Here is a 27,064-nt window from a genome sequence, read left to right as displayed (position 1 = left end):
AATTCCTCAGATGCAGCTTGGAGTTTTTCCTGCACCTTGGGGTTCCCTTTTGGGAATCTTTTATAAGCTATATATTCCTGGTTGCTGTTTCCAGTGTATCTTGGGAAAACTGTATTATTCATATCATTTTTCTCTCCTGGCCAATTATAACTCGGCTTGCTTTGGCCTACTTGACTCTTTACTGGGTTCAATTGTACAGTTCCTCTGAACTCTTGCACAAAATATTCTCTCCTTTTTATATTCTCTTCTTCTTGTACAAAATGTCTAGGGTCTTTACCCTTTTCCCAGGGTATTGCGGTCCACTGTATTATTCTCATAATATTACCCCTCTCTCTTGTATCCCACCAGTTTAGGTTTATTTGCTTCAAGGGTACATTTCATGACTTCCACTGAGACAAGCGGTTTGTAGGATATACTGATCATTTCTCATTCTCCCTGTTACCTTCTATTGTGAAGGAGAATTCCTGTGGGAGCCTTGTTCCTCAGTAGCCTTCTCACAGGCCTTGGTTTATCGTTGCCTTCCTATCATCATTGCCGTTCCTCTCTTCCCTCCGGTGTTCTGGTCTTCTGATAATGGGTCGAACATCTTGCAGCTTTCTATGCACGGTGGAGTTGGCAATGGCTGTAGGTCTGTTTGTCAACCACAGGTCTACAGTAGTCTTGCCACCACCTCCCTCTGGGATCCTGCCCTGCTGGTTTCTTGTGATTGGGTTGCACCATGGCTGTGCCATGCAAGTCTCTTTCTTTGCGCTCCTGCCATGCTGGTTTCACATGCTGGGGTTGCGCCTTGATCCTGGTATCCCAGTCTCTTCCTTCAGGCTGCTGCCCTGCTGGCTTCTCATGCTGCAGTAATGCTGTGGCTCCGGCAGTCCCGTCTGCAGATTCGGCCAAACTCACTGGCTTCCTTGTTTGTGCTTGCCTGCCTGCTCCAGGTGTTATGCAGTACAGGGCCTTCCCTGTTCTGCATGTATGACTCTCTCTCCCTCTTCTCTCACTGTAGCTTGTTAAGTGCACATTAATTAACATCCTCATCTCAGTGTATTGGGTATTTGGCTTTAAAGGGACTTGTTTTTCTGTAACATATTGGCATCTATTAGGATTTTCTTCATCCAAGTCATGATATTTAAATGTGTCTGGTATTGTAGAGCATGTCATGTAGGCATAGTGTGCAGAGCTTTAGGGAGTTTCCTAAGGGGGAGTCTGTCCCGGTGAGGTCCCACCTGCCTCGACCACTAAGCAGGGTGTTGTAGAGCAGGCTCCCATCTCTAACCTCACTGGTGGGCTCCTCCTTGGGGAGAAGTGCGAGAAACCTGAACGTGTCTCCCTAGCTAGTCCCTGAGGATCTGTCATCCAAGTGGCCAGGACACGGCCATCGCTATTGGATCCAGTTCCTAGGGGTGGACCAGTGAGGAAGGATCAGCTGGATGGGGGGTCCTTGGGGATTGAGAGTGGGGCACTGACGGATGAGACGCAATATCCCCCTTCTTTGATCCTGTTCCCAGGGGTGGACAAGTGAGGGAGGATCACCTGGATGGGGGTTCCTTGGGGATTGAGAGTGGGACATTGATGGGTGAGACGCGATATCCCCCTTCTTTCAATACCTTTTCCCCATCCTACCACGTAGGGCATTCAAAAACAAAGACTAACACCAGAGCCGTTTTCCTGACACATCCCAAAAAAAGGGTCAGGCAAATTTGGGCAATTGACCAGCATCACACACACCTGATGTCCCTTTCCCTTCCCCACAGGGATAAAAGGTGGAGCACAGGTGCACAGGAAGAGCAAGACAGACTGCACAACATAAGAGCTAACTCAGCATGGCCGTTCAAGAGGAGGAGAAAGACAGCGCATACCGAAAGGGTGACAAGGAGAGAATTTTCGAACCAAGGCCTGTGAATCCTCTGCAGAAGGAATTGTAAGACCGTGAACAATAGCCAGCATGTCGGGCAATCAGATGTCAACGGTACAGGAGACCATCCTCTGCTGATAACCAAGCCGGGGAGAGACGCTTGTCTCCGTGGTACCAAACTTGAATCCAAAGAGAAAGAAATCCAAGTGGTTCATCACAGCCGGTGAGTCGAGAAGAAAGTCAATAAGAAAACCAAATTTTGTTGAACGAAAGGTAGCAAATTGCTAAACTGAATTGTGAATGGCCAATAGAGCTTTTGATACAAGAAGGGGGAAAGCCAGCAACAGAGGAGTCCAACAACACGTGGGTGCTCACTCAGGGAATTCTTGGCGATTAACGGATTGTTGAAACTACCAAATACCAGAAGGCCTTGGAAAAGGCGAAAGGGTGTCACTGTGGTCATACAGGGGACTTGTAAAATCCCCTGTACAGTCGAAAGTCTTTGACAGATGATTGTGAAGCTAAGGGAATTTAATCCTTCTTGGTGAAATTACCGCATGAACAGTGTGTTGCAAAAGTTGGCATGGGTGAACCCGGTGGAGGGATGCTAACAAAAAGGGCAAAGCCTGAAGTCCCATGAACAGTGTGTTGACAGGAGTGAACCCGACTGAGGGATGCCCACAGTGAACTGTTTAAAAAGACATTAAGATTTGTGAATGCAAGAAAAGCCATAGTGAACCCAACAGAGGGATGCTGAGGTCCGAGAGGGGTCCGAGCCCGAAAGAGGGAGATCCAGGGGTGGAAAGCCATCACCTAAAGTGCATTTGGAACTTTTTCTTTGTTTTGGTGAATACATCTGACCCTTGAAGGCAAGAGACTTTTACTGAAAAGAGACTTAACCATCGAAGAACCTGATAGCTTGTATGGATCTGTCGGCTCATGCTGGGAAAGTTTGAGCGTGTTCTGTGCTCAGGAGATCCACATTGTCCCATTCTCAAAATGTAGGGAAGGGAGACCCCTGGCAATCACATCCTGGCTTATTATTTGTGAACACTTCTTCCTTTATTGAAACCCCTATCCCACACTATTCCTGTAATTAGTTGTAAGGATTTGGCAATAGGTTATTTTTTAGGATAGACAGTTTACTTTGACAAGATGCCACAAGCCTGCCTTATTTTTCATTTGATGGTCGAAGCTTGCTCCCATCTTAGATTTAGGTTTAAGTTAGGCATTTTTCGTCCCTGCATTTACAGTTTAATAAACACCCTTGAACCTTGATCACTTGTGTCTGTCTTTACTGTTAGCACAATGAGTTCCTTACAGAAGGGACACATTCCCTCGATTGGTCACTTAAGGCAAAGGAAGAATTTACACTGGCTGATCATGTTTGAACAAGCAGTTGAATTGTATTGGGGAAGAGAACATTTTGGGCGTGCTCAAATATTGTTGGATGCAGTGTTGGTGGTGGCATTCACAGGGTATAGGCATACACTACTTCCTCCTTTTGAAAAAGGGGCTGCCAGTGTCTATGGTGTTTGAGGCAAATAACACCACCAATTAAGATGACCTCCGAACCAGCAAAGAGATGTTGTATAGTTCACTGATAAAAAAATAGCTGCATTAGTCAATCACCAGACTTTGTACATCCACAATTGCAGCAAAACGTTATGTAACCATACAAACAACAGTTGTGGGGTGGCAACTAGTACTACCAATGTCATCTCTGACTCAGCTTCAGTGCAGCCAGCCCAACGCACAAATTCCATATGGACAGGCTCGGGCACAGTGGGTAGATATCCCATAATTCCTTAGTGCAACAGATCAGCATACATGTACAAGTTGTGCAGGGGTCTGTTTAGCAGCCTGATGAAGGTTCTGCCACTGAATCTGTCACAGAAGGAGCAAATGTCCTTGAGGGGAATTTGAGTTGGCAACTCACGGCAGTAGAGGCAAGCTTGATTGCCCAAAGTGAGTTGCAGGAGGTTTCTAGCACACCCATTGCAGATCCCACCCCTTACACTCCTTTGGTCTATGATTTCAATGACAGCAAAGGAGGGGATGATTAGCGAGCTTATGATGATGATGGGCAGGGCATTGACTACACCCCTCTTCTTGGAAGAAAGCACTGTGAGATGTGTATTGCTACAAGCACAGAAACAGTGACGTCCAATCCCAGTAGTGTGCCAGTGTCAGTGTTGTAAGAAATACAAAAAGCCTGAAGTGACACTACAGCCCCCACCTGGGCTCTGAGTATAGACATACAACCAAAAAGCACTTGTCCTATTTGTACTCTTTTTGCAACACCTTAGTGATCACGATATGGCAGTTGTGTATGTCAATCAATGACAGCCCTTACCAGACCATCACAGAAAACAATACCATCTCATGCACTGGTGTGCCATGCATAGGGCCAGGTTCTCTCTTCTACTGCCTTTGCTCAACAGAGAATAGCACCTATTGCGAGACCACAAACATATCAACAGTGTGGAATTTCTTTGTACAGGATCAAGAGCAGCACCCAGCCACATACACTCTGTGCAGACAAATTGTGCTCCATGAAAGGGCAGCTACATCATGCGCACACAAGTGTTCAACAACATACACTCAGTAGACAACAAACACTTAATAGCATGCTGGCATTGCCCCTTTATTTGAATCCAGATGTCGGAGGTATGAAAGTCCCACACAAAAGTAGTATGCCTTCCAGTGCTAACAGCAGCATCCATACACAAAGAAGCGGTAAGGGAACCATGTCAATGTGGCAGCTCAACCTCAGTGAGTTTTTGGTGGCAGTCAGAAATATCATCATAAACATCTATGAGTTTAGCTGCTCAATGATAAATTGATGATCATGCTAGCAATAGACCTTGTGCCTTACTCCATCATTGAAAACAAATGTTTGAAACAGCTGATGACAAGTGCTCACTGGCAAACTCCATGCCACACTTACTTTTATTTGCATGATGCAGTAGTTCATGCGGTGAGAAAAACCTTAGACTGGTCAGAAGGTGGGAAAGACCATTTCTCTATGAATGTCTACACGTGAACAAAACACTGAATACGTGTCAGTAAGAGAGCATTGGGTCACCTGTCTTGTGAGGAATTGCCATCTGGCAAGGGTGAAAAGCCCTGGCTTTTTTAAATTTTATTTGCACATGGGCCACACTTAAGACATGCACCCTTGTACCGAAACCACAATGATCATAAGTAAATCATGATGGTGGCAGGATAATCACTAAAAAAAGTCATGCCTAAGTTTAGGTATAGTGCCTGGTACTACTTATGATCACGGCTGCCACATTCCAATTGATATCACACATGTGTCAGCTTCTTTGAGTCAACTCTGCTGTGGAAGGTGATGTGTATTTGGATCAGTCAGGTGTAGCCCGCCAAATGGCAGGACAGGAACCTGGAGGGCTGGACCTCGTCTTTGATCTCTTGTGAGGGCACGTAACGCTGTCCGCCCGGGTACAGACGCACTGTAACTTTGCACCAGTGTGCAGCATCTCTCAGTGCCTTTGTTCTCAGTGAGAAGGGAATGGTGCATGATTATTATAAAGAGAGTGGCTCTGGACTATGGGAGGAGACTTCCAACATCTTGATTGTCACTGTCTATCTATCTCTTCCTGTCCCCTCCACTTTCTCTGGAGCAAAGCACTTTGGGTAGGACCGCAAAAGGGCAAACTCCACTCCGTTCAAGAGCAGGGATTGGACCACTAAAGCAAGCTAACTTTAGTCCAATCACCTGAAGACTTTTGCCTTTATAGGACGGTGTCTGCCACCCCTTCTGCAGATTCTCTTTTAAGGCTCATATTTGCACTGAAAAACTCACTGGACTTCTTATGTGAAGGTTGAACTTTCCAAAGCCATCAGCCTGAGTTGAAGATGGAATCATCCAAGACAGAAGGAAGATATGTTCACTGCCCACTCCCAGGGCACATCGGGAATGACCTACGTTGTAGATCATGACCTATCACTATGCACCAAAACAGGGGTGTTGCTAGGTCTGGAAAAGATCTGGGGCTAAGCTAATGTCGGGGCTGCCGGGACTCGGGGCTAGCTAGCCTTTTGGTTGTAACCCCTGAGGTTTTATTTGGGGCTACAACCAAAAGATCCGGGGCTATAGCCCTCTAAGCCCCCCCCCTAACAACGCCTCTGCACCAAAATGTCCTGGGCTGGGAAAGTAGACCCTGAACATAACCATCCTACCCTCGAGTTCCCCGAAGTGGGCCTCAAAGCAACTGGAGTGCCAGACCTGTCGAAGCTCCCTGTTTTACCACCCGAACTTTGCTCCAAGTTCACTGCACCTGGAACAAGAGAGAATTCGCCAGCATGGGTTGCTGCGCTCCTCCAAACTTGCTTGCACTTTGAACCAGCTGGAAACTGCATCATGTTCTAGCTAAAGCTCATTGCCTGCTAGGTCTGAAGCGACTCCTCAATGCTGGGACTCAAACCGAACAACCACAGCCCTACCCATGTAGCTCTTGAACTGCCGCCTCATTGACCGCCTATCAGCGCACCCAAGATCACCACTTCGATGACCATCACCCGCTGGTTCAAATCGCTGGAGCGTCACTCATTGATCCCTCCTTGCAGTGAAATTCTGGACTCGGCCTAGCTAACTGAGAAGCGTTCCTGGAACCACCCCGACCTGCACCATTCAGAGCCACCCTTATCCCACCCAGAGCAGCCATCTTAACCCGGCTGGACGCCTGCTTGCTGTTAGGCTTACACGATCCAACGTGCCCGAACTGATCTTGATCCACTCTCATCTACGTTCGACAATGGATCTGACTTTGTCAAACTACCAAGAACGGAAACCCGGTACCGTTGACTCTGAACTGCCCCCTCGGTTCACTAGACACTAGAGACTGGTTAGGTCACAATCACTGCTGTTTTCATCAAAGATATCTTTTTTGGGGCTAGTGAATGACCTACCACTCATAGAACTGCACTCAGTGTTACTTTCTCTTGTATGTCACATCTTGTTTGTTCTTCTTTTAGGGTGGGTTTTTGTTCAGTGTTTTTTCTATTTGTTATACATGCTGATGGTGTGTTTGATTGAAGTATATATATTTTTGTTGAATTTTGATTGGACATTCTCTTTATGTTGGACTCTGATACAATGTTCTTTGTGTATGGTATGGTGTGGTATGGTATTGTTTATTTGTAAAGAGCCTATTCACATAGCAAGTGTTTCAAAGCACTCAAGGAGGTAGGGAACAAGGTTCAAAGAAAAGCAGTCATTCAGAGCCCTTGAAATTCTGAATGATACATTTCTGCACTAGGCATAGTAAGTGCAAGGAATAAGTACATATAATACAGTTGACAATGTAGATTCTGGTCTGACAACGATTGTGCAGTTTTTCCAAATGCATTGAGGCGATATCATGCAAAGAGGGGGGACACGGGAACGACAGATAGGCGATCTTCGAGTCATGGTGCCTTCAGATCATGCAAGAGCCTAGGCAGATGGAGGAGAGGGGAGGGGGGAAAAAGTGCATGGGGGGTTGATGGACAGAAGGGGGGATGGCCACTACTGGTTCCCCTTCACGCCCCTCATAAGAGCATAGCCTTTTTCCGGCCCACATTACCACAAAAGGCGAAGGAGGTATATCTCTTATCTGTCCTTGTTTTACCTTTATGATTGTATTGTGTTTTGGTTTGTAGAAGTGTGAGGGCTGAGTGGGTCAATTTACCCCTACTCATCCTTGTACTCTTGAACCTGCACTCTCCACCAACAAGCCACTTTGTGTATGCAAGGTTTTGACGGCAGGAGACACACACGAGCAGGCATCTGGGATGAAGTGGAGCAGGTGGTGGCAGAGTGGCTAACTCCGCAGCAACTAGCATTGTTTGTTTTGGCTGCAGACAATGACATCACTGTCATTGCTTCAATAAGGCTGGGTAGGACAGTGCACATATTCTCTATTTTTTGTTTTGTCAGAAATTACGCCATGATATGCATGCTGTGGCACACCAGATCTGCTCTCGTTTCAGGTGGCCATACAGTGCTAGAAATGGTTTAAGTGCATTGCAGGTAGAGCACGAAATCTCAGACCATCAGCTAAAAATGCCTGTTCCAGCCAGCTGGAATTCACCATTGCATATGTTTGACAGATGTCTGAGAAAAGCAACTATGGGACTAACTATAGCTACAGTCACAGTCAAGCATTGTATGGGGCCGCTTTCAGTCCAACTCAGTGATAGCCCATGCCCACATACTACTGTTTGCTATGGCCCTTTGTGAAAGCTACACAGCATGTGTGCCAAATCTCTGTGTGACTGAGTGAAGTGCTTCCATGGATCTGCTTGCTCGAAAACAACCTATAAAAAAGACCCATGGAACATGATAAGAAGAGTGAGTCAGACATTGAGCAGCTGGTGCGAGAACGCTGTAAATCTTTCAGAATGACCAAAGTATGAAATGCAAGAAAGAGAACATTGATTATTTTGTTGACCCCATGTTTTAAGGTTAGCATGGCTGCAATCCAGACTGTGGGCCACAGGACGACACATACAGAAGACATCATTGGAATGTGCAAGGTTGCACTCAAGAGGCATTTGCAAGATCATTTGCTTGCAGAGCAGAGGATTGAAGGACAGGCATCAACAACAGCTGAGCATCCCCAATAGTCAGTAAGAAGTAAGTCTTCAGCTGGTAGCACCCTCTCTGCTTCAACTGTGTTAGACGCAGGATATTCCCGCGTACAGTATGCAACTCTCACAAATCCCCTGATGTGGCACTCACTTCCAGATTCTGAATTTTTGATTGTGTCTGGGCCTGGCAGAGCAGCAGGTAGGGGTGGTGAGACTACAGCTACCAGGTGGTGGATGCTTATTTGAGCGACACAGTCTGAAGTGAAACATTTTTTTTTCAATTCTTCGCATTCATAAAACATAATGAATAAAGACTACTCTGAGACCGCTCAGAGCGGTCTTTCTAAATTGAACTGTCAACCCCGGGCCACATACCAGTGCATGCAGGTTATTAACATTCATCGCGGGGCCATGTGAGTCTTTTTGGGGGGGTTGGGGTGTGTGTGTGTTTGTGTGCATGTTTGTGTATTTCTGTGTTGGGTAGAAGGGAGAATGTCTGTGATGGAACATGTAAGGGGACCTGGTACATGTAAATGTTTGCATGAAATTGTGTCAGAGGTGGGGGTCGCAGGGAATTGTTTGGGGGAGGAAGGGAGGCAGCACAGAGGAAAGGGGGCTCGGGAGAGGGTGGCATTGTGGGCGGGCAGGCAATCAGATTCCAACATATGTGATATTTCTGCATTTTGAAGAGGCTGCGCAAAATTGGCTGAAATAAATCAGTCTTTTCGGTGCTCAGCCTTCAAACTGTTGAAATATCACATAAAACTGAGCGACACATGCCAGCTTGAGAAGGACGATGGCCCACTGTACTATTTGTTCTCCAAGCAATCTGTTTTGCCCAGCACCATTTGTCCACACAACTGATATCCTAATTTGCCCTTAAACTAGTGTACAGTGTATTTTTAATGCTACTGGAGCCATTATCTCTGGCCACAGAAAGCTTCTCATTGTAATCCTAATTACATATCCTAATTTGCCCTTAAACTAGTGTACATTGTATTTTTAATGCTACTGGAGCCATTGCCCCTGGCCACAGAAAGCTTCTCAATGTAGTTCATGTAGAGCGACTGCTGTTCATTAAATGAATGCACACCATGCCCCAGTCGACTATGACAAGATACTGTAGCTTTCTGAACAGGATTTTCAAAGTCAGCAGCAGACCTTAGTTAAGTAGGAAGATGACCTTCTCAAAGGACAGGGTAGCCTTGGCAGAAGAGGAGGGTTGGCTGCTACTGTGGTTTCCATTAATATCACTAGCTCTCACTCTGTAGATTACATTTTATTGTGGTGTGATGGATGGTGGTGACCGAGGTGAGGATGAACAACAATTCTTATGACCCACTATTGTTTAGTACCACAGCATAATACAGGCATGCATGATCAGTTCACTGTAGATGTTCCAATGATGGAAGAGTGTAATTTACACAATCATTTTGTACGTCCCTCCTTCCTTCCCGGGATGGGGGCACAGCATAAATTTGTATTACTCTTCAGTCTTACAGGGGTGGGGAAAAGCCTGAATGTTATGGCTCGTCTGTCATACGGGGTATGGGAACAGCTTTAATTTTAATGTCTATCCTGACTCTTGGGGGGGACTCACACACTCATTTATGTACATCTTTCCTGTCTCACAAGAGTGGACACACAGCCTGCATTTTATGTCACTCCTGTTGCGCAGGAGTGGGAGTTTTTACATCACTCCTGTCTAGCATGGGCAAGGACACACACTAGATATTTACATCTTTCCTTTACATTTTTACATCGCTCTTGTCCTGCAGATGTCGGGATACACACACAAATGTGCATGTCTCTTGTCTTGCAGGGATGGATGAATAGCCTGAAGTTGTACTCTGTCATATCTCTGAGGAGACATGACCCTGAATAGAAAGGAGTTACTTGACGAACCAATATCACTTTTAAGCTGAGTGACCTCACATGGCGAGATTCTTTGGGATTCTTTGAAAAAAAGACAGTCTACACTGTTGCCAAAGGCTGGTCTCTCATCCTGAATTATTAGTTTTGTATTAGAAAATTTAACTGTCCCTAGTTTCAGGCTCTCTCCCTAGACAAGTGAATGGTGCACCGCCTATCAAAACAGGATAGGGACTAAAGTCTCACTGAGTGCCATACGATTACAATTCTATCCAAAAGAATTCAATCATGAAATGTGCAGTATTGTTTCAAATGTCTTCTCTCAATTGAATATCTATTCTTCAACGCCCAAAATATCACACCAAAATAAATGGAGCAAAGTTTAAGATTTATTTTTGGGGTATTAGAATGATGTTTTAAGATTTTGATCTTTTGTAATTTATTTGATTTTTTTTAAGATGGGAAGGAAAAACAAAAACACGTTAAAAGTTCCTCACCATCACAGGAACATACTCAGCAAGTTTAAATGTGCTTGGGTTGGGGCTTCTTATGCTGTGAACTGGCCTGGCAGCCAATATTGTCCATGACACTGCCCTCTGAGACATTGACTCTTTCTCTCATATTCCCTGGAATAGCACATGGGATTGGCCTGGCACTTTTTGTAGGTAGGTTCCAACCCATCTCTCTGTGAGCCAGATTAGTCACTGTTGGGAGAAGTCTGTGCTTCAAATGATGGCATCGCCATTCCCTTGTGCCCCTTGTGTTTTTCTTTGAAGATTTTTCTGCAGTGTCATCATCATCACTGGCATGGGGTTGTGGTGGGTGTATGTTGTCATATACATCCTAGTGGCAGTGCTGCAGGTGATTCAAGAGGGCTATGGTACCTAGTGAATGGCTAGAAAAGAACTTCCTCCTCCTAACGGTCCCTGTGCACAAGAGGATGATGGCAAATGGGAGCTGTCTTCCTCTTGTCTGTGTACTTTCGTGGGATCTCTTGTGCCTTCCTTGAAGACGCACTGGGCTTTGTGACTCTTCTGCACCCATGCAATACTGAATATCCCTTTGACCCTGCTAATTAGCTTTCCTCTTCCTGGCCCCTATGGTACTGCCTCTCCACCTGACTCCTGCAGTACTAGCTGTGCCACCGGGTCTGGCTCCTCCCCCTTCCTATGTGTCAGTATCTCGACCACCCCCTCATCTGCAACAATCCCTCTAAAAACACCTGCTGCAGCAACAGCTGCTGGAGGAAGCAGAGTGCCTGTGTGCCTAATACAAAAAGTAAAGTTTCTCAACTAAAGTAGTAAAGGTTTCCCCTCAAATAAACTGGCTTCAAAAGTAAGAAAACATAAACCTTTCCCAGCAAAGTTTTTAAATTCAAGTAAAAAATAAACGAAAAGGAATCCCAAAAAAACAAAAGAAACGGCTTCCTTAATAACTTCCTCAGTGCATGCACACAAAGTAAAAAACAAAAATGTAGTTTTAGAGTTAACAACAAAAGATGTTGAAAGAGGAAATAAACACAGTGCTCAAAGGAAAGAAAGTTGCTGGAAGTGCAACCAACCGGTGGGTACTCTAAGTCACTTACTGTGGTTTTGCGTGAAGACTAAAACTTTCTAGGAAGTGACATGTGAGCGGATTGGCTTGGTGCTCCAATGTTCGATCCCAAGAAAAGCCACGCTTCTGATTCTGGGTGATGTCACCTCCTTGGGTGACCTATCATTGTCAAAGAAAATATGGGTTCTAAGAGGCTGTATGCTTGCAAAAAGAATGATCTTGTGTGCTTGGAAGTCCCCCAACAGATTCAACATTGATGAGTAGGTTGAAAAGTACTAACTGTATCAACATATGAAAAAGCTATTCTGGAGTGTAAAGATGAATCTGACAGATTCAATTACCTTTGGGTCCTTTTCTTAAACACATATGGTTAAGTGTCTCTTTAATTAGATGCAGAGTAAGCTATGTCCTGTTTATATGAAACCCCATTCTATCAACAGTATTATTGTGCTACCTTGTTGTTTTACATATATACTCCATTTGAAAGTCATTTGATGAGATATTGTTATATCAGGTTTTTTTTTGTTTATTTATTTCATGTCTTTTGTTTTTTTGGAACATTATGTTATGACTTCTGTATAGATATAATTGTTATATTATTTTTGTGGAATTCCATGGCAGATTTGTTTTGACTATACTGTTTGTGTATGGAAATAAAAATATTATTATCTTAAAGGAAAGAAATCCTGCCTAACCCCTGAACAATCTCCCTCTTTCTGCAGCTCCTGGTGTGGATCAGCCATGCCTAATTGTGCTGCAGCCCATCAAAGGCCACAAAGGGAAGAGGAAGTTGCTGGTTCTTTATAAAGTTTCCCGAATTCATTTTCTGATTAAGAACTCGGCCGAATCCATGCTAGAATACATGATTCTGATGTCACCGGGATGATGTTGTCCAAATCATTTTAGGATGCCTGAATCCACTCACAGGCTTACCAACCACCTCCAAACTCACAAGAGCACTTCAGATATCGCAACTATTCATCAGGCCCCCACGGATTCACCCGACTTCCAGTGATTAAGCCCACAGAGAAGATTTTCCTAGGGTTCATTTCCTTCAATCCTGTTTTAAACATTCGGTGTGACTGAGTGTCATTGCAATGTTTATGCTGGTTACATATGTTTGGTTGTTTTACCCTTTGTGGGGGCTGGTTCAGCTTTTTTGGAATTAATCATACATTATAACTTGGGGAGATACATTTCATAGCTGAAATTGGGCTGTTTATAAGTAGGGCTCCATTGCCCAGGGATCACATTTTGGTGTTAAATTACATGCATGAGAAACCGAATGTGTTCTGTGATTTATTTTATGTTAGCATGTATTGCACTTAGGGCCAAAGCATTGCATCTGTAGTATTTTGGAACGTGTTCTTGTTTTGTTTTGAAATCTGTACTTTTAATACTGGTTTTAAAACTGAAATAATCTAGAATTATTATTGTATTGTTAATACACTTTCATAAGCCAAAGATAGCCCAGGAAGTGCAAAACATGAAAACAAATACTACAGCTCTTGATGCATCAAAATAGGCCGAATAATGGAGTGATGCCTTCTACATTTGGACATAACCTGTGTGTGTGTGTGTGTATCTGTCTGTGTGTGTGTGCCTGTGTATGTATGTATCTGTGCTGCTATGTTATATTAGGGAATAGGGTCATGTGACCTAACTGGGAAAATGAGAGCAGAATTGAGCCAAACCATAAGGCAGTGGGAGTGACAATAGGCACAATCAGGGTAATGTGAGTGGAGCCCAACTGGGGGCAATGAATATTACATTGCAGCAAGGATGGGGCAGGCACAATCGTCAGAGGGCAGAACTGTGCCAATAATGACAAGGGGTAGAACTGCAGCAATGAGGGTGGCATGACACAGAATGGGACCTCTGAGGGTGGCATGAAGCAGAACTGGGTTATTGACAGTGATCCTGGGACAGAACCACGGCCAGTGGGATTACAATGGAGCAACACTGGTGTCAGTAGGAGTGACAACAGACATAACCTATCAGTGATAATGGCATGGGCAGCACTGGGGTGATGAGGTGTACAACTGTGTCAGTGGGAGTTTCGTTGGACAGGATAAGGGCAATGACGGAAGCATGGGGCAGAAGTTAGGATAGAGGGAGTGGAATGGCGAAAATGGACAATGTAGATTACATGGGGCAGGCAGAGGAGTGGCTTGGGGCAGATCCAGAGCAATGAGAGGGACACTGAGCAAAAGTGGTACAATTATGTTGGTATGATGCCGATCTGGCACTCTCCAGCCCTGGCCGACCTCTGCAACCTCTCTTTCACCACTGGAGTTTTCCCCTCTCCTCTGAAGCACTCTCTTGTGCACCCTCTGCTAAAAAAAAAAACTCAGTGACCCCTCCATTCCGGCAAACTATTGCCCAGTCTCCATCACCCTTTTCCTGGGGAAACTACTGGAGAAAATAGCTATCACTCAACTTACCCTCCATACTGAATCTGTTGTTGTCTCCATGACCACCAGTCTGGCTTTCAGCATCCAGAGGCACAGAAACTGCTCTTATGAACACCCATAAAGACCTGCTCTCAAATCTTGACTCAAACACTCCCTCTGTCCTCATTCTTCTCAATCTCTCTTCTGCTTTCGATACGGTAAACCAGAACATCCTGATCACCCGTCACCATGATACCCTGGACATCACTGAACAGGCCCTGGTGTGCCTCACCTCATTTCTCTCTGACCGGTCCTCCCAGGTGGAACTCAGGCCCTTTCTCTCCTCCACCCTCTCTCTACTTGTGGTGTTCCCCAGGGATCTAACATTTCACCCTGGTTCTTCAATATCTATATGGCCTCCATAGCCCACAGGATATCTACCTTTACCTCTAACTTTTAGTGTTATGCAGATGACATGTGGCTCTCTTTCAGGCTACCCTCAGCCTCCTCCTCTGCCGCACTCATCCCTGACTGTCTAGCCGCAATTCAGGCTTGGTGTGCTGCTAGCGATCTATGCCTGAATGGCAGTAAGACAGAGATCATCCTCATTGGAATACCTGTTCCCACTTTCCCACTTTCTCACTGGCCTGCCTCCATTGGTCCTGCGCCCTCACCTACCAATGAGGCAGCAAATCTTGGGGTCATCTTCGACTCCACTTCTCATCTCACATCACAGACATCTCCAAAAAAATCCAACTACCAACTACCCTTTTTCACTTTCGCCCATTGGCTCATCACTTCGAGACACCTGGTTCTCTTTAGGTTGGACTATTGCAACAGCCTCTTTCTCAGTCTTCCTGCTTCTACTCTCCATCCTCTACAACTCATCCAGAACAGGACTGCAAGACTTATTTTTGCCCTCATGCCCAGGCACTGCATCTCTTCAGCGCTGAAATCCCTCCACTGGATCCCCGTGGCTGCAAGGATCAAGTTCAAGACCCTCTGCATAATCAACAAGGCTTTCCTGGCCGTGGCCCGCACTGTCTACAACACTCTTGTCCTAAATACTCTCCCTCTAGAGGCCTCTGCTCGTCCTCCTCCAACTGTCTGCGGGAGAGACGCTTTCACAAACAGAGATCTGGGGGTAGATTTTTATCCTCTGCAGGTGCTTCCCTCTGGAACAACCTTCTTGCCTCTCTCTGTCTTAATCTGGAGCACCTTAAGATCCGGAAAATCCTCAAGATCTTCCTTTTCTCTTCCTCCTTCTCCCTCCCTGTTCCCTGCTACCCTCCTTTCTTTTCTCTCCACCCTCCTTGTCCTCCATAACTCTGTTCAGTTTTTGTGGACTGGTTGCCTGGTTCACCTCACGAGCCTACAGGTCCAAGGCTCCCCCACCAGTCTTTTGCACTTGTTCAACATTACTGCACTTTCAACTTACATTTGTTGAGCAGGTCAACCTCTCTGCACTTAACCCAGGGCCGTGCTGGACCAGACTCTGCCCCCCACCCTGTCTCTTCACCTCCACCTCTACGTATGCATGACCTAAATGTACTAGGACCAGTTGGTTTGGGTGTCCTGCCCCGCCTCCACTGTTTTCAATACCCCCCTCCCGAGCTTGGTCTCAAGTGTACCACTTCATACACTTGCACTAGCATAAATATCATCAGGCCCAGTATGCTAGTTTTTTCTGTTTCTGTTTTGATCATTCAGAATCTTCATTGCCTAAGATTGATTACTGTATTCCCTTGTTCCCTTACCGCCTTGAAGCACTTTGAAGCACTTCACCTGTGTATAAGCGCTATATAAATAAACAATAAATAAATAAATAAATAAGGGGGTATTGAGGCAAATCAGGGAGTGGTGGGACCTGGTATCTGATGTATTGAAATATATCATGTGTTCTCCTACATAACTGCTTTTCATCTATTTTCTGCAAAGATTACATTTTTTTTTTTTTTTTAAATACACCCACCCCCATCAGTCTCAGTTAGTGGGTTTGAGCACACTCTTTGTGCTTGCATACCAAAAGTCGTGGACCATATTTTCGCTCCTCCACTCCTGAAAATCACCAGCTGCCAAAGAGCATGTCTCAGAAAAAGCTTTCACATTCACTGTTGCTCTAATGAATTAGGCTATTGTATTGATCATCTGAAAAATGTTAAAGTAAGACTTTTGGCATTCAGGAAGAACTGAGCAATCTCCAATCATACGTAGACTGGCTTGATGGATTTGTAAGATACTAGAGGTTTTGAAGTGAGAATATGTGAAAGTGACTTATAAAGTTTAAGGAGGAATGGAAGATGTTTTGGACTTCATAATCCATTTAGATGATAAAATAAATCATTTTAGAGTGCTGATGATTCACTCTGTGTGCTAGGAATTGTTTCCTGTTTATGTGAATTAATGCTGCAATTGTGTAACACAGATTCCTTTGACTGTACTGTCATAATTCTGATGCCATTTTCTCTCGGCTTACCTTTTTAAATGTGTTGGCTTCCTTTTGCTAGATTTAACCCTCCAAGTTTCCCTCACCATGGTGATAATGCAGAAACAATTCACAGCAATTTGATACAGTGGACCATATCAACCTTCTAAAGTGCCTGCAGTATGTGCCGAGCGTCTCACCTCCATCACTCCGGTAGTCCAAGCGCTTCTAGTTTGACCAAACCCGATGTATAGGCTTGAGAAACCGAATGTCCATATCATTTCCCATGGTTTGCAGATATCCCCAAGGCTCCACCTTTATCTGAAGGCCCTCAATGACCTTCCATGACCACCTTTCTATGAGCTCCTCTCCACACCTAAGCGGATGACACATAAATATGCTTAAGGGTCACCGCCCAAAAATGGCAATCACAATCATGTTAAAAAGACTCAAAGCCATAGAAAAATAGAAAAGGCAATGCACCCTCAAGCGTAATGCTGCAAAACCTGGCTTCATCTGACATTCTAGTCATTGACCCTCCTCAATGCCTGACAAAAATCTCCTCACTATGCCCCCGGCAAGTGTTTGTGAGCCAATCTCCCTATAAAAGTCACGGTATCGTAGCAGAGTAGTTATAAAAAGAAAATGACGTCCAAAATGAGCACTTCCTTCTTTATTAAGCATAGTTGGCGTTCACGTCACTGTTCAAGTCTTCTCTTTTGCAAATGTCCTAATTATACGTGCCAACTCTGGAGTCTGGCTAAGGTGCGTATTATACCATTTCTTAATTATGTTGTTGGTTGTAATGTTTTTCTGTATGAGTTGTGCTTTCATATTTGTCATGGTTTAAAAATCAGAAACGTCGTTTCTCACTAATTGGTCTAATAGCTGCTCAAGATCAATTAGATCAATGCAGTCTTGAAGGGAGACAGCCGTATTATTGGTTAAGAGTCAGGGATTCCGAAATAGTATTGCTACTAAGCGCTGGCCTAGTTGGGATGTGACAAGGACTGTATTAAAACCGATTAAATAACGATCTGTCCAACTAAAGGGGGTTCCTAAATTTTTTACAAGTGCTCAGTCAAGTGTACGATCCTCCTTGTGCTCAGTCAAGATTAGGGGTTACCGAATAGTAGATTTCGTATTCGGTCTATACAGAGCCGGATAGTTATCTTTTTAATAAGAGACCACACAAGTGGCAGCAGTTCACGGTACAAGGCCACATAATATACAGTTGTGACACGAAGAAATATACTTTGTAAATTAAAACCACACTTATAAATGTGCATCTCCGTTCAGTATTTTATTTCTCTTTTTTGTTAACTATAGGATGTTCATAAATGAAAACACACTGAAGAGTTTGTTTCTTGTGCATTCATGTGTGATGCTTCCATGTAGCATTGTTGGGCTAGGACCAAATAACTAGGAATAGCCTGTGGCAAGAAAACGCAAATATACAATCACTGGGAGGGTAGTGTTTGACAAGTGGCTGTTGCTGAGATTTTATGTGTATACTTCCTGTAAATCATATGGCTTTTTTCCTGCTCCTGCTGCAAGATATGCTGTAAAATGTAGTTTAAAACTGCTTTGTTTGATATATCTTAAGCGGCCTGGAGGAGGGTTTAAATGTATGCAGGGAACTGTGCTTTGTGTGTGCTTTCAAAATAAAAATGACCCTTTGCATTTCTTAACACAGAAATTTTATGAACATCTTGCCCAAAACAATGGTCTTCTAAATGGCCCATCGCATGACAACCCCCTCCCTACTCCCCTCCCAGTTGTAGGCAGACACTGAGGGTCCCTTAATAACTGCTTAACATTTTCTTTCTTCTAGCAGTGCTATTACTCTGTTTGAAGAAAGAAAATGTTAAGCAGCCATTAAGGGGACCACAGCGATTGCCTGCCGCTGGGAGGGGGTACTTGTCTCAACAGCATCACAAATGCTTGGGATGTGACACCGCCTGGAAGAAGCAGAAAGAATGCAGACAGCCCCATGTACTGAAATTCGGCTTTGAGTGCAAAATTAATTAAGTACTCGGCCGAAGCTGAATATCACGTTTATAGCCGGAATTCGGCTGAATACTTGCTTGAAGCCGAATTACCGTACACCCCCAGTCAAGACCACAGATTGGAAGCTTTTGTGTCATGCCGATTATTGAATCCAAGGTTAAAATCGCCCATGATCATTATCTGTCCATCAGTGCTTCTCATAGACAGAATGAGTTCCAGCAAATGGGAGGTAAAATCTAACGATAAATGAGGGGAGCATGTATACAACTATACAGTGCAGTGGGGTGTGTTTACCACATACATTTTAATACAGATGAGTTCATAACCAGAAATCCTCAGACTGAATTTTCAGTGAGGATTTATAATCGAGGATGGTTACACCTCCTCTGGACTCAAGTCTATTTTTGTGCAGAATGGTGAACCAATGAGGGACTGCCAAGTCAATAGCAGGATCGGAATGGTCCTGTAGCCAGGTCTTGGTGACTGCAAATAGATTCAAGTCTCAAGTGGAGATACTATCAATGATATCTAATACACGCACCAAGAACGAATCAGACATTTAGTAATGCACATCATAGGTTCTATATTTTGTTATCTGATTTATCAAAGTGGTGTTTTGTGGAGATTTTCATTTTAGTGGCCGCTGCTAGTATATAATGATTTCTTAAGGTGTGATGATGATGTTTTGTTTATCTCTTACAAGGCCCCCATAGGGCTCTCACTGGTACTTTGAACATCCTGATGAATGGGGCTTTAAAAGCAATCTGCAGACTTAGCCGAGTAAGTTAGCCATGTTCCTTTAGGTTCAGGTAGAGATCGGTGCAATTCAAGGGGAACGGCCTGGGAGATGTGTTAACCGGAGAGGATAGTGGGATAATGTGTTGCCAGTTTTAGTCTGCGATAAGGGGGAGGGAGGGTTCAGATCACCATTGGCACTCTTAATTGTTTCAGGGACATTATTACATTTACTGGCTGCCTCCACTTCCTGTTTAGCACTGTGGTCATGGGTTCTGTCAGAACAAATTGTGTCTGTGGCTGGGTAAGTTTTCTTAGCAGACATTAACCATGGGCCTGGAATAATTCTCACACCCAGGGAGGGAAGGAGAACCAAGGTAGGGGCACCCCAAGCCACATTCCCACCTACGTTGACGTCCTGAGCTAAGACATTTAGAGCCTGGTGTGACTGTCACAGGCATGGGAGAAGGATCCTCCCTCCTGGCCACAAATGAGTGATGTGGCAGAAGGTTTCACCCACGGACTACAGGGAGCTGCCTTGCATAGGGAGGATGGAAGCACTCCACCAGTGCTGTTATAACTGTGGCGCGCCCCCATGCTGAAAAGCACCAATAAGCTCAGAGCATGGGAATGCTATACACCCACCTCATCACCAGTTGTTGCAAGTTCTCTGGGTGAGCCAGAGACTTGCTTCAATAATACACAGAGTCAGCGCTGTACTTTATTGGAACTGCTGTCTGTGCCTTGGTGTGTCCCCCTTTTATTCTCTTTCATGATGTATGGCGTACCATGACACCGGGGATGTCCTACGTCACAACACCGAACTAGGTTCCACAGTCTAATCAACATTCTTTCACATAAAATACTTTGAAAAATCCCAACCTGAATACCAACCAAAAGCCACACATTAGTAGATGGAGCACTCGTTTATTCTCTGAAGTTTTCACTACTGTAACACTTCTACTTCCACCTCCACACCTACCAAATCAAAAGGCCACTAACAGTTCAGAATGCAGCAGCTAATCTCACCTTTTCTCAAGGAGGTCCAAACTGTCATCATCCAACTCAAAAACATATTTTGGCTTCTGATGTACGCCATGATGACCTTGCATACAAAAACCTAGAAGGATACTGAGCCAATGGAGCCAGTTGCTCAACAAACGCCAAACACTTTCAAGTTCGCAAAATGCTGTGCAAGACCTGATGGGACAACCTCGGGGATAGACTGTACACTGCAATCACTTCCAACTTCTGAAATGCCCTCCTGGAAGGCAGAAGACACACCACCGTCTAGATGTCTTTCATAGAAAACCTCTAGACCCACCTGACTTCTGAAATGCCCCCTTAGAAGGCATAAGAAACACCACCGTCTAGATGTCTTTCAGAGAAAACCTCTAGACCCACCTAACTTCTAAAATTCCCTCCTAGAAGGCAGAAGACTCTCCAACGTCTAGATGTCTTTCAGGGAAAACCTCTAGACCCACCTGACTTCTGAAATGCCTTCCTAGAAGGCAGAAGTCTCACAGCCATCTAGATGTCTTTCAGGGAAAACATCCAGACCCATCTGACTTCTCAAATGCCCTCCTAGAAGGCAGAAGACTCACCACCGTCTAGATGTCTTACAGAGAAAACCTCTAGACCCACCTGACTTCTGAAATTCCCTTCTAGAAGGCAGAAGACTCTCCATCATCTAGATGGCTTTCAGGGAAAACCTCTAGACCCACCTGTTCTAATAAAACAGCATGGTGAACCACCAGAGCGAAAGTGCCAAGAAGTAGTTCAGCTATTCAGTCAGAGCTTTACAAATAGGTTAACATAAGCTTGACTTTGAAAGTGCTGAGGATTTCTTTTATCCATACCACATCTTGTTCTCAAGATTGTACAACCAGAGGTACATTGAATTTTGAGGCATTTTATAATGTTGCATTGTCCAACATTTGGGGGTACACATGGCTGGTAACTGCATGCCAGCCCAAACCGTGCAGGGTCGAGAACAGTGAGAGGCTGGGGGGGCAGAAGAGGGTGTTCTGGTCCATTACCCACTACATCCGTCCCCCCAAACGCAGGGATAATTGTTAATAGCAACAGTTGATTGAGGCTCAGTAAATGCTTCACGAAACTGCCAACAAAGAAATCAGTCACAGTCAGGGCTTCTCATGGATGCCCCATTCCTTGTGTATGGCACAGAAGGAGAACGTGGGCACAACGGAGATGGGCAGGAGGCAGGAGGTAAGCAGAAGCTTGGCGGCTGTGGGGGAGTGGATATGGGGTGGTGGAAGTGTCAGAAGCATGCAAGGACAGGCAGCAAGGATTGGGCGAGGCCGGGAATGCAGCCCACGTTCAAAGTCTCTGATTGGCTGGTGCCTTCGAGTCAGCTGCAAATTAAAATGTCGTGCCATTTTTGACCCAGTTAATAGTTAAAAGTATAAGAGTTTTCAAAAATAAATCTGCATACATAATTTGCATGGGCTTCCTATCCCACGGGACAACCTTGCCTGAGGCAGAACTCGTAATTTCCTAAAAGGAAACCTATCCGACCGCATTTGCCAAATAATCTCTACACAAGGCAATGGAAGCAAAGGAAAGTTTAGGCTACTTCTACAAAGTCTTTTTCAACCAGCTTCTTAATGCAACTTTTGTAATGAGAAAATGGAACAGTGGGAAACGATATTGCATTTTACATTCATCTGTGGAAAGATAATTGAGCTGTACAATTTTTGAAAGTAATGCGCTAAAAAGGAAAACCTAATCTAACATAGTAATAAAAAAGAGGCTATCAGGGGTGTGTACGTATTTCATGTGTGGGAGTTGGATATAGGAATCAAGTCGCGTCTAGAATAGGATCATAAGAGGGGAGAAAAAGACAATTAGAATGAATTGGAATGAGAAATCTTATTTTGCATAAATGGATAGTATTCCAGTGAAATATAAATGAACTGATAGAAGCACTTGGAAGACGAGATTTGTAAGTATGGAATATTTGCAATTATTTTGCGTTTAACCTGTTGTACTTAAACATGATTACCTGTCTTTTCTTGTTCTTACACCAACATGTTGCATGTTCTAGACTAGTGATTAAAGCCCACAAAAACAACCCTTCCCTTAATAATGTTAGTAGGGTATAAACATTACTTCATGAGTAGTTACCTTGTTAAGAATTGCTTGTGGAATGCAGGGTCTAGGATTGGCCCATCCACATCACATACTAAAGAAAAGGACAAATAAATAAACGTGATAAGGGCCTGTTGGCGTATCATATATAGATTTGGCAATTGTTTTTTTTTCCTTCTGCCATGTCTCTTTTGGGAAACGATGGTAATAGTTTGCACGAACCTAAAGTGAGCATAAGTAGTCATGCTGGGATATTCCACCTGCAAAAAAACACGTGTGTTCTTATTATTTCAATGAGCGTTGCAGCTTCTGAATTCTTGATTTTTGTTCCAAGACAAACACCAGTTAGTTACCCATGGTTCCACAAGACTGGGCATGGAACCACCACATGTTTCTCAGGGGAAAATGAGAGTTTTGCCCACCAAGAAAAAGGGATGGCAATGAAGGAAAAAAGCTCCCTGGATGTTTTTTTAGCAATATGAGCAAGTTCAGGTGATTGCTGTGCACCAGTATTCAGACCCGATGATGAGAATTCTCCAGAAGAGTGATATTTTAAGACAGTTTAAAGGCAGGGAATCCGTCAGGGACGTCATTTGGGAGTCGTCAGGGGTTGCAACCGCGACCCCTGGGCCCTGGGGACTGCCATGTGACCCCAAACTTAAATGAAATAAAAAAACGGAATCTCTTGGTGTCTAAGGGGGCCCCGCCACACCAGGCCTGGTGCGTCCCTGGGCCAGCCCTCACCGATCAGGGTGAGGGCTGGGCCGGGGAGGCGCTTAGTAGGGGTTGGAGCTGACCGTAATATGTGTAACATGTCACATTCCACGTTCAACTCCAACCCCTTCGCCCTCGGCTTCCTCGCAGCTCACATACAGGAACCGAAGAGCTCTTGCAGCTTCCTGGTTCCTGTTTGTGAGCAGCATGGAGGAGCCAAGGGTGGCCCGGAAGGACAGAGGGAAGCTGCAAAGAAGGCTTTAAAAAAAATATGATGTGTGTTTTGCATGTGTTAAGTGCGTGTTAGATGTATGTATGTGAATGGTGGGTGAATGAGAAGTGATGTTATGTGATGTGTGTTTTTGAATGTTCTGGGTGCGTGGGTATGTGCCTGTGAAGAGAATGCAATGAATGGATGAAAGAGAAGGTGTGAGTGACTGGTGGGTGAATGAGAAGTATTGTGATGTGATGTGATGTCTGTGTTTTTAATGTTCTGGGAGGGTGGGTGTGTGCCTGTGTAGAGAATGCAATGAGTGAATGTAAGAGAAGTTGTGAGTGACTGGTGGGTGAATGAGAAGTGATGTGATGTGTGTGTTTTTAATGTTCTGGGTGGGTGGGTATGCGCCTGTGTAGAGAATGTAATGAATGGATGTAAGAGGTGTGAGTGACTGGTGGGTGAATGAGAAGTGACATGATGTGATGTGATGTGATGTCTGTGTTTTTAATGTTCTGGGTGGGTGGGTGTGTGCCTGTGTAGAGAATGCAATGAGTGAATGTAAGAGAAGTTGTGAGTGACTGGTGGGTGAATGAGAAGTGATGTGATGTGTGTGTTTTTAATGTTCTGGGTGGGTGGGTATGCGCCTGTGTAGAGAATGTAATGAATGGATGTAAGGGGTGTGAGTGACTGGTGGGTGAATGAGAAGTGACATGATGTGATGTGATGTGTATTTTTTAATGTTCTGGTTGGGTAGGTGTGTGCCTGTGTAGAGAATGCAATGAGTCGATGTAAGAGAAGTTGTGAGTGACTGGTGGGTGAATGAGAAGCAATGTGATATGTTTTTTAATGTTCCGGGTCTGTGTGTCCCTGTGTAGAGAATGCAGTGAGTGGATGTAAGAGGACTTGTGAGTGACTGGTGGTTGAATGAGAAGTGAGGTAATGTTCGTTTTTGAATGTTCTGGGTGGGTTGGTGTGTGCCTGTGTAGAGAATGCAATACATGGATGGGTGTGTGCCTGTGTAGAGAATGCAATCAGTGGATGTAAGAGAAGGTGTGATTGAGTGACGGGTGGGTGAATCAGTATGAATGTGCTGGTGTGTTTTTGAATGTCCTTGGTGGGTGGGTGGATGTGTGCTTGTGTAGAGAATGCAATGGGTGGAGGTAAGAAACGGTGTATGAGTGAGTGGCTGGTGGGTGAATGAGTGTGAAAGTGATGGTGTGTTTTAGAATGTTCTTTTGTGTGCCTGTGTAGAGAATGCAATGAGCGGATGTGAGAGAGGGTGTTTGTAAGTGACTGGTGGGTGAATGAATATGAATGTGGTAGTGTGTGTTTGAATGTTCTAAGTGGGGTTTGGCATGTGCCTATGTGGTGAATACAGTGTGTGTGTGAATGTGAGAGTGGATGTATGGGCGAATGACTTGTGGATGAGAGGGGATGCATGGTGTAAGGTCCTGGGAGACTGGGGATCACTTGAGCATTTTTGCCACATCCTTTATTGAATTAGCATGTTTTTTAAGTCCTCTGGCACCCAGTATTACACTTAGATAATACAAACTATGGGGGGTCTTGGGTATATTGAAAGAACCTTTCCCAGGTATTATACTCCAGCAAAGATAACATTATTAAGTGCACTCCGCAGTATGCACACAGGCAAGTCTAGTAGGTTTCTTCTATTGTAGTGGTAGCCTACTCATAGATATATTTATAACCACGGAATTTTGTTGATAATAAATCCTGATCAATTATTCATTTTCAGGTCTTGCTCGTGCAGCATTTTCTGCTGGGTAAATAGCAGAACACACACCCCTCCCAAAGGTCAGTGCTTTTTTGCCTTGTTTACAATGTTACTGTTAATGTTAATGTTAAAGGATATTTGTACCGTGCACTATCACCACTATCACCACCGGAGTGGTCCACTGGCGCTCTGGCGGCTCTGACAAAGGAAGAGGGAGGGGGTGAGTTAGTGGGAATGAGCTGGAAAAGTGCAACATAGCTGTGATGTGATGTTGGCAGCCTCAGCCCGGTGGGTCCGTTGGCTGGGCTTGGGGTGTTTTACAGTTGGTAGTCGTGTGTTGTTGTGCAAGTCTATGTGCGGTTTGATTTGTTGTTGCAGTGTTGTGAAGTTTGTGCGGTTTGCTGTTTTTAAGGCTTGTGGTTGTGTTTGATTAGAGTTGGAGAGGTGTATGCAGAGTGATGAAATTGTTAGTGGATTGGTTAGTTGGCATTGCTGTCTTTGCAATTATGTCTAGGTGTGGAGCCTGCTATCATTCACTATTCCATCTAAGTGTGTCATATGCCAACATTCACATTTCTATCTAGATGTGACGCAAGCTAAGGTTAAGAATTCCACCTAAGTGTGGCACATGCTAACATTCACATTTCTATCTAGATGTGATGCAAGCTAAGGTTAAGACTGGCATATACTACTGTTTGTAAATCTTTCCAAGTGTGGCGCATGCTGACATTCACATTTCTATCTAGATGTGACGCAGGCTAAGGTTAAGAATTCCATCTAAGTGTTGCACATGCTAACATTCACATTTGTTTGTTTGTTTGTTTATTTTATTTGTAAAGCGCTCCAGACCCAGGGGTATATGGGCGCTCAAGAATATGATTTCCTGCTGTGAAATTACTGCAATTGCGAAGCCGTGAGAGAGTTTTCTGGCACTGTCCTTCATTCAATTTATCTTAGGTGCCATCTCCCATTTACAGCCTCGGATGAAGAGTCAGTTTAGACTCGAAACACGTGTCAGGCTACTTTGCAAATAAATCCATCGGACTTATAACCACATCACTCTTCAATTACTTGCAACACATGCCTATATTGCTCTCTTGGGTGCATTGCGACTGAGAATTGCCCGTGCTCTTATTTATTCAGTAGCCAAGTGATGACCTGGGTTCTAAATGGTTGAAAGGTAGGGGTGGATTTGATGTCCAGTGGAAGTGTGTTCCAAAGTTGGGCGGCTAAAACCGGGAAACTGGATCTGCTGGCTCTTTTACGGGAATATTTGGGCACCACCAGGCTTAGTGTGTTGGTGGATCTCGTGATTCTAGTGGTGGGTTTCAAGTTAAATTTGTCAGTTAGATAGGGCGGGCAAGGTGGTTGAGGGCTTTGTAAGTGAGGCAGATAGTTTTTAGATCGACTTTTTGTTGGATGGAGAGCCATTTACATGATTTTCTAATAGCAGAGATTTGTTCTCTCCTAGGAATATTAAGAGCAGCTCGGAGTGCGTTATTTTGGAGGACCTGTAATTTGTTGATTACGGATTTGTTTGCACCTGCATATAAGCCATTGCAGTAGTCAAGTTTGGACTGAATAAGTGCTCTGGCTGGTGTGAGGCAGCTATTGGCGGATAGCAGCGGTCTGCAGGCCCTAATAGGCTTACCTGTGTAGGCAGTGGCTGAGGTGGTCATATTGATGTGTTTGGATAGGTTGGTATTGGTATCTAGATAGAAACCAAGGGTTTTTACACTTTTTGTGATGGGAATAGTATTACCATCAATGGTGAAGTTGGTCTAGCTGGGACTAAGTTTCTGGATGGTTTTGGGGGATCCAACAAGGAGCAATTCAGTCTTGTCATCAT

At 44.4% G+C, this 27,064-nt stretch overlaps 1 long non-coding RNA gene across 1 annotated transcript in view; it reads left to right on the top strand.

The window, feature by feature from the left end:
* The window catches only part of LOC138515617 (uncharacterized), a 622,954-nt gene that overhangs the window by 210,466 nt on the left and 385,424 nt on the right, over positions 1-27,064 (top strand). The window contains exon 2 of the long non-coding RNA XR_011282109.1: positions 25,237-25,295. This is a non-coding gene — a long non-coding RNA (uncharacterized lncRNA). The remainder of the gene's footprint in view (positions 1-25,236; positions 25,296-27,064) is intronic.

The sequence above is a fragment of the Ambystoma mexicanum genome, chromosome 6q (genome assembly GCF_040938575.1).
Source record: "Ambystoma mexicanum isolate Mex_15411 chromosome 6q, UKY_AmexF1_1, whole genome shotgun sequence".
In the NCBI taxonomy this organism is placed as follows: domain Eukaryota; kingdom Metazoa; phylum Chordata; class Amphibia; order Caudata; family Ambystomatidae; genus Ambystoma; species Ambystoma mexicanum.
This window is presented reverse-complemented; position numbering and strand designations above follow the sequence as displayed.